Genomic DNA, 16,723 nt, shown 5'->3' with positions numbered 1-16,723 from the left:
TCTCTCAGTAAACCCTTCAAAATCATCCTCGTCAGATGGTTCTGCAAAGATATCTCGCAGCCGCTTTCTTTCTCGCTCCTCGAGAGTATCTGACTCTCGAGGAGTCTTACGTCCACGTCTCCCAGTAGCAGAGCCATGAGGCTCAACCATAACACAAATAGTTGCCCCACCCTGAAATTACAAAAGGGTGTTCCTACCATGTTCATGGCTTCGCTGTATTGGATTATTTATACATGAATTGTATATAAATACATTTGCATATCATACAAACCAGTAGCCTTTCTCGTTTTCCTGTTACTTTTACCACTCTCCTGCACTCCTGTTGGCTGGCTTCTATATGGTTTTCTTCCTGACCCCCCAGACCCTTCGTTCCTTTCCTCTTTCCTCTGAAATCTCAAGATCCAGCATATGCGTATAAATGTGTCTATTGGAAGAGTGAAACACTTCATCATTCAGTTTACGCCACAGCACTTAAAGTTCCCCACATGATCTTACTTCAAGATTAGCAGAATTTAACTGTTGGAGGAAAGCTGAGGAAGGGCCACAAACTAACTGGAAAGTCCCACCCCATGACTCCTCTCTTGCATTACACTAAGATGGCTACTGCCATGTTATGTAGAGTTCATTGTGTAGCCCATGCATACATCGAACTTAGGATAGCCACCTCATGACCAATGTCAATTCTAAAATCATTCATTTTGTTGATCATAGTAATTTCTATGAATGATAATTTCTTAGTTTGCAGGAGTCTCTTTTTGGCGTCTGGTTCTAATTCCTCTGATTTAAACATCAGGATTTTCTGTTTTCATTTGGAAAAATGCCTTAGACTGCAAGACTATATGGCAAGAAATGTTTGTATTCTTGGAATTATGCAGCATGATCATACTATTGAGGGAAAGTTCATACAGTGCCAGTGGCTCCACTCAGACAATCATCCAACCGATGGTTGGATGTTTAGCAACATAGTGTACTACATGCTTTTATGTTTCCTCCTCACCACTCTCTTATGTCCTGATTCCTTCACCTGTCATGGTCTGATCTGAAATCTGTTTTAGGGAAACCAACATCAGGATCTGATGTAATAGTCTGAAGCAGTAACAATGGTATATTGATTCTCTTCAATGTCATGGCAAAGTATCTTAGAGAAGTGGAAAAAAAATCTAGGTAGAAAATCAGCATGTGTTCCTGAGCTGTTAAATAAACCATTGGTGAGTAGTACATATACACACACACTCTGAGGATGGATCTGCACTGCATAGTAATAACACAGAGTTATAATTCACTCTCCTGAATTCCTAAGGGGCCTAGGAAAGAGAGGATTGTTGTTGCTACTGCTGCTGTGGTTGTTGTTGTTATTCAAGTCATTCTAATTTATGATGACTCTGAAGTGAACATTTCACAGTGTTTTCTTGGCAGGGTTTGTTCCCTACTCATCCATGAAAACCCACTGGATGACCTTGGCCAAGTTACACACTCTTAGCCTCAGAAAATCCTGTGATAGGTTTTCCTTAAGGTCACCATAAATTGGAAATGAAAAAAAGTACACAAGTCATTAATCATATCTGCAATCCAGATGACATGATTCTTCAGGAGACCTCCAGAGATCCTAGAGCAGTGTTCTCAACCTGTGGGTCCCAGATATTTTGACCTTCAACTCCCAGATGTCCTAGAGTTGGTAAACTGGCTAGGATTTTTGGGAGTTGTAAGCCAAACACCTGGGGACCCACAGATTGAGAACCACTGTCTTAGAGGATGCTCGTCATTATGTGTCCCATTATAAAAACATAACCTGGCAACTTCTTCACCATGCCTTTATGACAGATAATAGAAGTGATGTGGGAGAGGTGAGCAGTAGCAGCTGAAAAGTCGGCTTAGGGAGGAAGCAGGAGGCGATGTATCTGTTTACACTTTACAATATTTTCCCCGATCCATGATATCAACCATTATTTCTAAACCATGCTTTAGGGAAAACACATTGTAACTTTTTAAAAAAAACCCATAACTGAACTTTAAAAAAAATGATCTGAGGTATTCTCTTTTAGCATTATGTTGGGGAGAAGGAGAAAGAGGATAATGCTTTATCCTTAACCCATCCACCCCTCGTGACCAATACACACAATATTAAGCTGTCTGCTGAAATGTTCAGCCAAAGGAATTTATTATAGATTCCCATAATACTGAGCAATGCACATGCATACACACACAACCTTCCATTTGCAGTGAGATTGCTGCCTGTTGTTCTCCAAAGACTTCATATTGGGAAATGGATTGCACGATGAGCTTGCCTTTGACATTGCAACCAATACTCCAACTTGAAAAACTTCTTCTGTCATGTAGGAACTCTTCCCAGTGTTCATTCTCAAGGGAGAACTGAACATGCTTTCTCTTCCAAAAAGGTTCAGACACTTTTCAGATCATAAAATGTCCCTCTGCTTTAAAATCCCTATTAAGTCGAATTATTCAGAATGGAAAAAATCTTCAAAGCGCCTCTTCTAAGTCGTTGCCAAGGGGAATTTCAGGAAGGGAGGGGAGCTTCCTCTCCCTCCCACCAACACAGCAGCATGTTTGGCCAAGGATGACAGCAGTAGGCATGACAAATTCAAAGGGAAACATTTTAATTTCCCAGATAACCTTCACCGCCTCATTGTTCTGGTGTGGCAATGTTAACTGATAAGTTTAGGGCTATTCTAAAATGCAAAGGGCCTTTGCTGATGGCATTACCATACAAAGAACAATCAGTCCTATCTTATTTTATCACTCAGATGGGAGGATAATGGGAAAATAAAAGGGCATAGTTATATTTGTTTGTGAGAGGAAACACAACAATATGTCTCATAGTATTTGAAGACTCCATTTCTTTGTATGGTTGTGAAAGCTGGACAGTGGAAAAAGCTGATGGGAAGAAAATTATATGACACTAGAGGAGAATCCTTGAGTAAATCAAGCCTGAACTCTCCATAGAAACTGAGATGAGTAAACTGAGGCTGTCGTACTTTGGACCTATCATGACGACCTGACTCACTAGAAAAGATAATAATGCTTGGTAAGTTAGAAGGCAGTATTAAAAGTGGAAAACTACATCACAGATGGATAGACCTTATCAAGGAAATTATGGATCTCAGTCTGCAAGTCCTAAGCAGGACTGTTGATGATCAGTTGATTTGAGGGTCCCTCATTCAAAGTGCCACTAACAACAACAAAAATAATTCAGGTTTTAACTCCTTGGATACTCTGTATTTTTTGGAAGTAGTGGTTATTACCAGGAAAGGTATCATGGGGTTGTGAGGAATATATTAATGGAAATGTTACCTCTTCATCAACAGTAGAAATAGTAAATTCTGATCCAGCAATGTTTTCTCTTTTATGAAATCTAGACCTTCAAGGAAGCTGGCTACCTAATTAGCTAGATACTATAAAAGCCAGTCTACCAAGAAGGAGACAAAAATGTGTATGAAGAATTAGTGAAATCCTATCAAAAACACTGGGAGAGAGAAAGTATAGCTGAAGAAGCTTTTCCAAAATCTGGATGCCACAACGGAACAGGCCTTGAAGTCCCTGAGTTACAAATATCCAACTTACAAGCGGCTCATAGTTAGGAAGTGAGAGAAATCTACCCCTCGAAAGGGAAATTCACTCCTGAAAGGGTTATGGGGAAAAGGTGTTTCAACTAAAGCTTTCTCATCAGTCCTTTTTACCACAAGTCAATTCTTTTCAAAAGCCAATGATCACAGGAACAGAAAGTGAGGCACAATCTTCTGAACAGGGGCACAGACAGCAAAACGAACACCACATACGTAGTAACCCTTCCCTATGCTATCCAAAGCATGTGTGTGTGTGTGGAGAGAGAGAGAGAGAGAGAGAGAGAGAGAGAGAGAGAGAGAGAGAGAGAGAGAGAGAGAGACTTAAAATGTGGAGGCCTCGGTGGTGCAGTGGGTTAAACCACTATGCTGCTGAATTTGCTGACCAAAAGATTGGCAGTTCGAATCCAGGGAGCGAGTGAGCTCCCACTGTTAGTCCCAACTTCTGCCAACCTAGCAGTTCGAAAACATGCAAATGTGAGTAGATCAATAGGTGCCGTTTCTGTGGGAAGGTAACGACGCTCCATGCAGTCATGCTGACCACATGACCTAGGAGGTGTCTATGGACAAGCTCTTCTTTTTAGAAATGGAGGTGAGCACCAACCCCCAGAGTCGGACACGACTAGACTTAATGTCAGGGGGAAAACTTTACCTTTACCTTAACACTTAAAACGTACCAGTTCTGACTTACAAATAAATTCAACTTAAGAACAAACCTACAGAACCTATTTTTTCATAACTTGGGGACTGCCTGTAGTTACATACCTTAGCAATACTGCGGAGTATTGTTATCAGTCTTCACCTAACCAGAGACAAGCCACAGTTTTCTTAGCTCCAGCCATGTATCTTCACTATAGGTCACTTGTCAGTCTATCTATCTATTTTATATCTCTACCTTTTCTCTGATGTGGCATCTGCATATAGATTAAATATAAATCATAATGTTTAAATCAATGTAAAATGATCAAACAATCACATTAAAAACAAAGAAAATATTAAAAGAATTTGAAAACATTTCAAATATAAGAACGGGGGTAGAGATGTATATTGTATAGTTTGATGTGTAATTGTTGATGTTAGGTATGTCTGTGTTTATTTGCATTTTTCTGTTTTAATTTTTAATTAAAAGTGTTGGGAAAATAATAAAATAAAATATAATGAGGAAGGAAAACATGCAAGTTTCATCTTTAAAAATAATTACAAAAGAAGACAAGTTCAAAAGGCCATCCAAATAAGAAAACTGTTGTGTGCCACTGAAGGGAGAGCAGAAAGGCGCCAACTTGGCCTCTCATGGGAGAGAGTTCCATAGTCTGGCAGCAACTAAGAAAGTCTTCTCTTCTGTCCTCACCCAAAATATATGTAATAGTGATTGATGTGAGAAAAAGCCTTCCCTACATTGTCTCAGAACTCAGAAAGGATCATATGACAACATATCACCTTGAGATAATCTGATTCTGAACTGTATAGTTATAGAACGTGTTGAGTATTTTGAACTGTGCCTGAAATGAAGTGGTACCTCAAGACCAGCTGCCAAATTATTTCAGATACCCTTGTTATGTATCTCTTTCTATATTATAGAATTTGTTTCCCCATATATTCTACTAGAAGATGTTTTCTTTTTCTCTCTCCCACTCCCCCCCCCCCCCTTGCCATCCTCATGGACTAATCTAACATTTCATGTTTTAGGAGAGCTGCCCAATCTGCTGCATTTCTGCCCCATTCATTATAATGTCCTTTGTTCCAAGACGTAATGTCCTTTATGCCAGGCAGGCAGTTGATAATAAAGTGCTAAGAATTTTCCAATAATCTTTGTGTCCTGAACCTGACAAGTACTGATCCAGGAATTTAGTGCCTCAAAATTTCCGTTCTATTTCAGCACTTAATTTGCTATTTCTCTGTGTGTGTGTGTGTGTGTGTGTGTGTGTGTGTGTGTATAAGAAAGAGAGAGAGGTTTAGGTCTATCTGCCTGCCTTCCCGCTTGCCTCTCTTTCACAATCACAGAGAGAGTGACACACTCTACATACAAATATAACAGTCTTTTGATGATGCAGAACATTATGAATTATTAACAGATTCATATATAGCAACCCGCTGTGCTAAGTACTAATGTGCATACCTGAAACTGAACAGACACACTTTGTCTTTGATTGTTCTATAGTGCTGGGCTGCCAAGAAACCCTCATTAAAAAGCGAAAGGGGATGGAATCATAGTGTTCTTAGGCTATTATTTCAGAACAAACATTTTATTAATAAATCTGCTTTTATGAATCTTCCTTTACAAGCTAGAAAGAAATTGTAACAATTGCAATAGGTACAACAGCCAAGGGAGACTTTAAGGGCAAATCAGCATTGCTAGAGAAATATGGTTCAATGAGGGATCTTGTTGAAATGTGCATAAGAGAAGCAAAGCATTTGAAGCAGGGTAGTTTCTATTATGCTGAATTTCTTAACTGAAGATACAGATCTACCTCCCTTAACTAAGCAGGCATATTTTGGGCATTGCTTCCTTAATGAAAAATTTAATGCCAGAGGCAGAAATCATATGGAAAGTATAGGGATAGATTCCTACCCCACCAAAAAGAAGAGCAGTTCAATAGATTTAAGCAATGTTTTATTCAAAATTGACAATATGTTTGTGGAAAATGAAACAATAAGATCTGGTGAGCTTTACAGTAAGTAAAAAAATTAAAAATTCAACTCTTTAGAGATTATATATAGGCTTCTTCCACAATCCGCCCAGGGATTACTTTTGTTGGTTGATTTGCAGTTTTGTTTGTTTGTTCACTGGCACCCACCATTCCGTTGATTTTAATTTTGTTTGCTAGACTTAGATATCTCTATTTTTTGACATTCTGTGAGTAGCTGCTAATTGGTCTCTCCTTTCTCCTGTTTTGCTCTTGATGTATCAATAAGAATTTCTGGAAGAGGATGCCATTTAACTTGCCAGTTGTGGACAGGCACACATGGCTACAGTAGAATCAGCTGCAGAAAAATCCAACTTTTCCCTTGCGCAAGCTTTGTTTATTGCATATTTTACTGCAGACCCACAACTGCACGCTTAAACTAAAATTCTGTGTTTTTCTATCTCTCCTTCAGCAAACTCCCAACACTGGTAAAAAAGAAAAGACATTTGAGCTACACACTGGGTGAAGAAAATGGGGGGTAGCAAAGCACACAAAGACTTATGAGAATATAAGTAAACCTGGGATCCAGAGAACTCCCTAGAAAATAACCACATAGCTATAGAGAGAAGCACTCAAAGAACATAGTTTAGAAAAGTAACTTCTTGTATTCAAAGAACCCTATTTGAGAGGGTTTGGGAGGAATGTGGGCAGGCCCTGCCATGCATAGTGTGATGGTGCACAGCAGGCCCCATCCAAGCCGCATATAAAAGTGGCAAAATGAGGCAAAAATGCCCCATGTGAAGAGGTTCTTGATTTTTACAACCTAGATGGCAGGCATGTATAATGTGGTTCCTTGCCATCCTGAAATTGCTGTACCTATTTAATATATATATATATATATATATATATATATATATATATATTAAAACCCAGATTGGAGATAATTTCCGTTCAGTTTCCTATTTAATGGGAATTCACCAAAAATGTTCAAATCACATATTCAAGAATGGCATTGGTTTATATCGGGGTGAGGATCATGAAACCCACTAGATATTGTTGCTCTTCATCTCCTGATATCATTGGCTACCATGTTTCCCCGAAAATAAGACAGTGTCTTATATTAATTTTTGCTCCCAAAGATGCTCTAGGTCTTATTTTCAGGGGATGTCTTATTTTTCCATGAAGAAGAAGAACTTACATTTATTGTTGAACAAAAAAACCCGAACATTTATTATATACTGGTGTTCTGTTCGTTGGGCATGCTTCCAAACAAAAACTTTGCTAGGTCTTACTTTCGGGGGAGGCCTTATATTTAGCAAATCAGCAAAACCTCTACTAGGTCTTATTTTCTGGGGATGTTTTATTTTAGGGGAAACAGGGTATGTTGGCCAGAGCTTCTGATATTTCAATAACATCTAGAGCAGTGGTTCTCAACATGGGGTCCCCAGGTGTTTTTGGCCTACAACTCCCAGAAATCCCAGCCAGTTTACCAACTGTTAGGATTTCTGGGAGTTGAAGGCCAAAAACATCTGGGGACCCCAGGTTGAGAACCACTGATCTAGAGGGACACATGTGTCCTTAATCTAACTCATAATCGCAATGAGAGTAAAGAAATTAAATCTATGGGAATTCTAAAAAACATTTGTGTAAATGCTGTTAATTCAATGGCTCTATGTAAATTCAGAGTACTGGCTGGATTTAGGACAAGAGTAGGAATCATACAGTCCTCTAGATATTTTTGAACTGGAACTTTCAGTAACAGTAGACAGCAATTGAATGGTGAGAAATGCTGCATCTTATAGCTCAGTAACATTTAGAGGGCAACATGATTCCTATTCTTCATTCAAGTCTTGATATTTAACCATCCCTGCATATATTTATTCAAATCAATGATCAGAAGAAGAAAAAGGGAACAAAATACAATAAGTACAATGAAATGGAATAAAATACAATACTAGAATCAACATCTATATATATAAATGAGTGATGGCATCACGGCGACCAACAAAACAACAAAACTACAGGCCCCCCAACCTCGAAATTTGACAACACAACCCATCATTCATGCCTCTAGGTTGATACAACAAAAAGAAAAGAAAAATAAAGTCCTAATTAGAGGGAAAGGAATAATTGTTTTTATCCAATTGCTGCTAGTTAGAGGACTAATCTCTGCCCACTTGGTCCCCTAGCAACCAACATGCCTTTCATGTTCTTTGACTCTTGTTTGGGCGCTGCAGACTAATTCAACCAGAGAAATCAGCCATAGCAGAGCATTTGATGAACCAGCCTGGACACAGAATACTATTTGAGAACACAAAAATGCTGGACCATTCTAACAACTATCATGTCAGACTACACAGAGAAGCCATTGAAATCCACAAGCATGTGGACAACTTCAACAGAAAGGAAGAAACCATGAAAATGAACAAAATCTGGCTACCAGTATTACAAAACTCCAAAATCAAAACAGTAGATGGGAACCAACACAATGAGGACTTGACTGAACAAAGGATGCCCCCAGGCAAGGGACAAAACATTTCCAGTGCCAATTAGGGTGATTAACTGAAACATTAATGCTGGCTCCCAGTGACAAAGAACTCTTGCCACACCTTGGACTCTACACAGATATATATTCTTTCCTTTCCTGACTTAGTTTATCCATACCTCACAACCTCTGAGGATGCCTGCCATAGATGTGGGCGAAACGTCAGGAGAGAATGCTTCTGGAACATGGCCACACAGCCCGAAAGACATACAACAACCCTGTGATTCTGGCCATGAAAGCCTTCGACAACACAATAAAAATAAACTTGATTTAATAGCCACACCCATTGCAATATTAGGTAGGGAATCAAATCCAGAGTGGGTAGCTCAAAAATTGGTAGAGATCCATATCCCTTAGGGTGAATTTCCTTTATACTCTGCTCTATTTTCAAGAGGTATGTTTTATAAGCATTAAATTATCACACTTCCAGATCTCATGGAAAAGAATTATATCTTGGTGTCCAATAAAATCATGCATTAAATGGTCTTACTGCACCAACCTGCAAATTCCAATATAGGAATGGTAACAATGATGAATATATACAGTAGAGTCTCACTTATCCAACATAAACAGGCCGACAGAACGTTGGATAAATGAATATGTTGGATAATAAGGAGGGATTAAGGAAAAGCCTATTAAACATCAAATTAGGTTATGATTTTACAAATTAAGCACCAAAACATCATGTTATACAACAAATTTGACAGAAAAAGTAGTTCAATATGTGGTAATGCTATGTAGTAATTACTGTATTTATGAATTTAGCACCAAAATATCACAATGTATTGAAAACATTGACTACAAAACATTGACGACTAAAAGGCAGACTGCATTGGATAATCCAGAACATTGGATAAGTAAATGTTGGATAAGTGAGACTCTACTGTATGGAGAAGAGGGGCTTGTTTATATGGGTTTAAGTGGCTGAGAAGTTGCTCCTGGAAGTTTACATGTTGTCCAGGGATGTCTGGTCCTCATTGTTGAGTAAACAGGTTTAACTAGTTTAGACCTGTGCTAAGGAAAGTCAGGAAATGTTCTAGAGTTTGCCCGAGAATCCAGAGTGCCCTTGTACTTTGGACACAGTGTGGACAACAAAATCTGGACTGAAATAGACTGATCCAGTGTCCACGTGGACCACTGCCACCATCCCCCTTTTCCTGCACTGATGAGGGGATGGATTGGGCCCATGTTGGCCCTATCTCCATTGCTGATGGTCATTGATGTTAGGAATTGCTCCTCTCCATCACAGGTGCCCCATGTTGACATCTTGTGAACGAGGAAAAGGAAAAGATTGCCTCTCCTGTCCCCGATTGTGCCAACTCATGTCAGCTTGTGGTGCCTGCAATAACCAGGAGCTCTCCTATAATTTTCTGACCACTAGGCACGAGAGACAGGGAAAGGAATGTGATGGTCTGGTGGGGCTGAGCCATGTAATCTCTGCCCTGCTACCAGGTCTAGTCTAGAGAACTACCATACTGCTCCAAACTGGCTGAGGATTAAGGAGCCAGTGTAGGTACATCCTATAACTCTAGAGACCAGGGTTTCAAGTCCTGCTCAGTCATGGAAACCCACTGGGTGACCTTTGGCAAGTCACACTATCAGCCTCAGAGGAAAGCAAAGACAAACCTCCTCTAAACAAATCCTATTAAAGTTCACCTTAGTGCCATCATAAGATGGAAGTGAGTTGAAGGCATAATAACAACAACACAATAGACTTAGTTTTGTGTGTGGATATGACTTGGTTTCTTAAATCAGTATATGCAGAGCTTGTAACCAACTCATAGGGTCTAAATTGTTTTTGTGTTGTCAAAGGCTTTCATGGCCGGGATCACAGGGTTGTTGTATGTCTTTCGGGCTGTGTGGCCGTGTTCCAGAAGTATTCTCTCCTGACGTTTCGCCCACATCTATGGCAGGCATCCTCAGAGGTTGTGAGGTATGGAGGTTGTGAGGTAAATTGTTAGAAACACCCCAGATTCTCTTTTCCCTGTGAATTTAGCTAAAATCCTCCCTGTTACGATATATTTCAATGCAACCTTGTTTTAATATGATGTATTCTAAACAGGTTCATTTTGAATAGGCAATTGAAAACCATTACCATTACAAAAAGCCTAGAACTATTAACTTTGAGGTAGTTTTTTCCCAAGGCTTCTCAATGCAATGACTTCAGAACAGAAGCTTTTTCTATAGAAAATAATTCTCTCTCTCTCTCTCTCTCTCTCTCTCTCTCTCTCTCTCTCTCTCTCTCTCTCTCTCCCTCCCTCCCTCCCTCCCTCCCTCCCTCCATATATATATATATATATATATATATATATATATATATATATATATATATATCAGAAAATAGTATTTTCTACTTGTTTGTATGCAAGCAATTTGTTTTCTGTGCAGAAAATGACTGCAGTTGCACCTTTTACACATTCTGCAGAAAAAGCCCATTGTCCTAGTCTGAGACTTGGATAGTTTATCATAATTTTAACTATGTGTCTTACTTGTGAGTCACCATTTCATTATTAATTCTTTATCAGTGAAGCAATGATATGAATACAAGGTAATGGATACAATTATGTGTTTAGTGGTTTTTAAAAAACCAAATTTTGAGATAGGGTAAGAAATTCAATTTCAGAGTCGAGCCCACTCCTGGTCTTTCCAATTATGAGAAGATTTTGCATTTTGAAATGGTGTAGTCTCTCACTGAACTTTCGGTAATTCTGCCTCAGGCAAAGCCCAAAGACCCATATCACTTTCTAACTAAAACTGTAATAAGTTGGAGTAAGCATTCTGAATGTAAATCAGCCTACCACAGATTATCTGAAACTTAATCATTTTAAATCCAGTTCCATCAAAGAAAGAAAGAAAAATGAAAGTAGCCATCATTAACCAGAGTAGGAAAATATGAATTGCCAAAGCATCCCATTTTTATCATCAGTGTGGAGATGAACAGGAATCCAGTTCAGCAGTTTGAAGGAACATTGAAATGAACCTTAAAATGTAATTTCTAGTTAAATGAAAAGTAAATGCACTTTAAAAGAAATCAAAATATACTTGCAAATGTACAGAAGTCGAAATAAAACTGTATCTACTTTGTAGAATTAATGCAGTTTGACACCACTAATTTCCATGATTCATTTCATTCCTATGGAATCCAGGCAGTTGTAGTTTGGTGAGGCATCAGCACTCTTTGACATAGACATTAAAGACTTTTTAATACTACAGCTCTCATGATTTCATAGCATGATAGTTAAAGTGTGTCAAAAACAATTAAATCTATTGTGTAGATGCACCCTTGCATCTACGTTTTACATGAGGAAAAAGCAGTAGAATATTGGACAACTTGCTTCTGCTATTGGTATTATAACACATAAGGCAAATTTAGCCTTTACCTTTCATGCACCTTTCCTGATATCATTTAAGGTAACCTTGCTATCATTTTCTAAATGCAACCTCAATGTCACCTACACTTAATCTGTGTAATATGAATGTTATTTGAACTGCTATCTCCATAAGACTCACCCATGGAGACGGGGCTTACAATTTTTTGAAAAAGGAAAGCATCTCAGGTTTTATTGACTTTATGAGCAAATTACCCAGCATTGTCTTTAATTATTGTTATACGGCCTTCTTCTGCATTTTCCAAATGACTGAGCTTTATGAACATTTTCATGTTTCATTATTGTTTTGCGAAGAATTTAGGGAGGAATGGCCCTGCAGCAGTTTCCCCATCAATCTGTAACAACAGCTAGAACTCAGTAGTGTACTTAGCATATTTTATTTTTAAAACATTTTAATTTTTTTTAATCACACCCCCCTCTCTCTCCAACAAAATTATTTTTGGAAATAAAAATGAAATATAATGAATACTCATGATGGCCAGAAACAGAATACAATTAAAAATGCTCTATATTACTTTAGTTATACAATCATATCAGTATAAATAGCCTCTGTGTGTGTCAGTGTGTTGTTTGTCTAATGGCATTGAATGTTTGCCATATATGTACATTGTGATCCACCCTGAGTCCCCTTCAGGGTGAGAAGGGCAGAATATAAATACTGTAAAGAAAGAAGTATAAACAAACAAACATGTTCTAACCCTTCCTTTGCACTTTCTTCCTTGTCTTTCTTTATTAGTCATTGCAAATCTTTGGTATTTCTTGCTGGTAGTACAGTGTTATCTGCATGTCATGATATTCCTTCTTCCTATTTTCACATTTCCTTCTTTCAAATCTAATCAAGCTTTGTTTTATTTTATTTATTTATTTCGTGTCAAAAGCATTGCATAATAAATATGTTTAAAAGTGATGAAATAAAGGAATCACAAGCAGCTAGATAGTTTTAGACCAAAAGTGGGCAACAGTGACCGCATTGTCCGTAGCTTTAAACAACTCCTCCTCCGTACATGAGGCAGGACATTGTGGGCAAGCATACATATGCGGAGTTGTTTGTTCTGCTCCACAGTCACACAAGGTGGAGGATTCCTCCAGGTAGTGCCATCTTGCCGAGTTGTCTTTTGATCTGCCCACTCCGCTTCTGAGTCTGTATAGGGACTTCCAAGTTGCCCATTCTTGGTTTGACCCTGGAGGCAGACCCTCATGGGGGGGCCATCCAGTTGGGATTGCCTGGTTTAGCTGCCCAGAGGGACACCCTTGCTATTGCTAGGGGAACATCAAGAGGAGTGGTGGTTCTCATGAAGCCCTTCCTTGATTTGAGTCTGGTGGGAGGAGGCTGATAGTCACGCAGTGGGTGGCTTTCACAATGTTCGACCTTATTTCTCTCACAGTTAGCAGCAGCTTCCCGTCAAACGTCGGGGGCGGGGGGGGGGGGGAATGCCAGCTAACTTGTAGAGTTTATCAATCTGACCGTGTGTTATTTTTGTCGCTTAAATATAATAGGATGATAAAATTGAGCTTTTCTTGACCACTTTGCTAATTCTCTATATACATGCTTACTTGACAGTGGCCTGTTGTCTTATGCATAAACTATGCACCAAGATAATAAAAATGTGGCGGTATATATCAATTTATTTGATATTGATTTATAGTTTTTTCATGAGGCACCAACCAGTGGCTTTGCTACAATCTATAAAGCACAGGCTAAGTTTCTTCTGAAATTCTTTGATGTGCTTCATTGTCCAATGTTCATTTGCAATATGATCTTTAGTGCTTCTTCCTTTCCTAATCCCAATTAGGACGTTACATATGTTCAAAGTCTTTTTGTTGTTGTTGAGGAATTGAATGTATATTGAGTATTTCCAGCCATTGCTTTATTTTCCATATATGTGGCTAGATTTTAGTTCAAATTTGAGTCGATTCTATCTATGTAGTTTAAGATAGTTCTATTGTTATGCCATCTTTTCATGGTTATTCCATTTTCCAAAGTGCATTTAGTACAATGTCTACTTCACTTTCTAAAATTGTCTTCTTTGAAATAATCTATCATCTTTTCATCAGTTTTATACAGTTTCTCAGTGTATTGTTTCTAACATTTTTTGTTGTGTAGTAATTCTCCCTACGGGTTATGAAGCACCCTCACACTTGGCTCACATTTCCTTTCATTTCTCAATACCTTTCTGTTGTCTTCTGTTGCCCTGCACTGGCTATTATAATATTTTTCTTTGTCCACTAGTTTTACAGTTACATTCAGGATTCTGATCCTATTTTTGTCACCTTTTACTTTTGTTTGTATTCTACCTTTAACTGTTTGAAGCATTTCACTGGTCACCAAATGAGACTTTTCTTTCTTTTTCTGGTTGGAAATAGGATCTTTTGCATTCCTCCTTTACAATGTCCTTTACTTCAGTACAGAGTTCTTCTACTTCTCAGTCAGTTAGACTTAATAATATATATTTATTTTTCTGCAATAAATTTAAATTATACATGGACATTCTTCACGTTCCATTTTGGCATGATGATTGATGTGTTCTTCTTTAGTTTTACTCTAAATTTCTGATATTAACAGTTCAGGGTTGATGCCACATCTATTCCTGATCTTTTGTTTGCAGAAATAATTGAATGTTTCTACCTTCTACTTCCAATTTCAATTACAACTATTCGATTTCTATATTGACCATTAGGAGACATCCGTATATAGCAGGGGTCCCCAAACTAAGGCCCGGGGGACGGATGCGGCCCACCAAAGCCATTTATCCGGCCCCCACGGCACAAGGGCTGAAGGGGGTTGGGCTAAATGACCCAAAGGTTCTCTTCTTCTCTTACAACCATTATTATTATTATTATTATTATTATTATTATTATTATTATTATCATTAAGGCTGGGTGGCCATCTGTCAGGGGTGCTTTGCTTGTGCTTTTGGTCCACAGAGGCAGAAGGGGGTTGGACAAAATGGCCCAAGGGGTCTCTCCAAGCCTCTTTATTATTATTATTATTATTATTATTATTATTATTATTATTATTATTAACATTGGGGCTGGGTGGCCATCTGTCAAGGGTGCTTTGCTTGTGCTTTTGGTGCACAAAGGCAGAAGGGGATTGGACTCAATGGCCCAAAAGGTCTCTTCCAACCCTCTTTTTATTATTGCTGTTGTTGTTATTATTATTATTATTATTATTATTATTATTATTATTATTATTATTGCTCGGTGGCCAACTATAGTCCGGCCCTCCAATGGTCCGAAGGATTGTGAACTGGCCCCCTGTTTAAAAAGTTTGGGGACCCCTGGTATATAGTATACAGTCATTTTTTGGTTGCCTGAAGAATGTGCTTGCAGTGAACAAACTACTGATGTCAGAAAATTCAATTAGTTGCTCTCCTGCACCTTTTCTTGATCCTCAACCAAATTCTTCACCAATCTGTGCTTCTACTCTGTTTCCTAGTTTTGCATTCCAACCCCTATGATTCTCAACATATCCATTTTAGGTGCGTGATCAACTTCCCTCTGATTTTCACCATTGATTCTTTTTATTTCTCCCTCTTCTGCTTCTGTAGGTGGGGCAAAATCTTGGATTATAGTTATATTCTCTTTATGTTTTTAATGAAATATTAGAATCTGGGCTAGCTGATGGCCCTGATAGTTTCTGGGTGGAATTCCTGGACTATGGATTGAATATGGTTGATGCAATTATGAGAGTCCGGCAATATGGAAAAGTGAGAAAATGAAATTAATAGTTTCACTCATTCCTAGGATGAGTCGAGGCTTGATCCTAGATCTCATGTTTTCATCCAGTACACCAGAGTACTTCTTTCACATGAATTGCTTATCAATCTATCCATAACTGTAATCAAGCAATTAGAGATTAAATTGAGGTGGGGGAAGGACTAAACTGAGATCAATTAAAGACCAATTAGTCACATATGCTACTAGTTAAAACACTACTATGCTATTAGGAATTGTTGCCTAACTGAGGAAGTGATTATAAGTAGCAGCTGCAGGATTCCTGTTGGTTCATACATTTCAAGGTTACTGCTGACACCCATCAATTTTAAAAAGTTTATAGCTATCAAATTATTCTGCTATAGGGGATAGATGAGATGACCCACGAGAAATCACTGCCCTATCAAATGATATAATGGACTATTTGAGTTGAAATTAATGAAATGCTAACATTGTTGCATGAAAAAAGTATTAATATTCATTGCTTATCTGACATTCACAAACTGGAGAGGAGGAAGAAACTGTCTTTTGAGCACCCTTATCAATCTTCCCAGGTGTCTCCTGCATAACAAATGGATGCAGCATAATTTGGAAGAGAAAAAGAAAGTAAACATGGAGGATGGTGGAGAGAAGTTATGCAGCACATGCTTCATCTTTCCAGGTGAAATGTCATCAAGCGGCTTGTGATAGGAGATGGATGCCTTCAGCGAGAGAAAACAACATTATTCCATTCCTCAGTAGGAATCACAAAGCTTCTCTGCCTGACTGAATCTCATTTTGCCAACTTTATGGGGTGGGGGTATATCTTAGGAGTAACTCATTACAAAGTCCAAGTTACTTTTGGTCAGAACTGGTTACATTGTTTTGGAA

This window comes from Anolis carolinensis, chromosome 2 (assembly GCF_035594765.1).
Source record: "Anolis carolinensis isolate JA03-04 chromosome 2, rAnoCar3.1.pri, whole genome shotgun sequence".
NCBI lineage: Eukaryota > Metazoa > Chordata > Lepidosauria > Squamata > Dactyloidae > Anolis > Anolis carolinensis.
The sequence above is the reverse complement of the archived record's forward strand: the minus strand, read 5'-3'. Positions refer to the sequence as shown.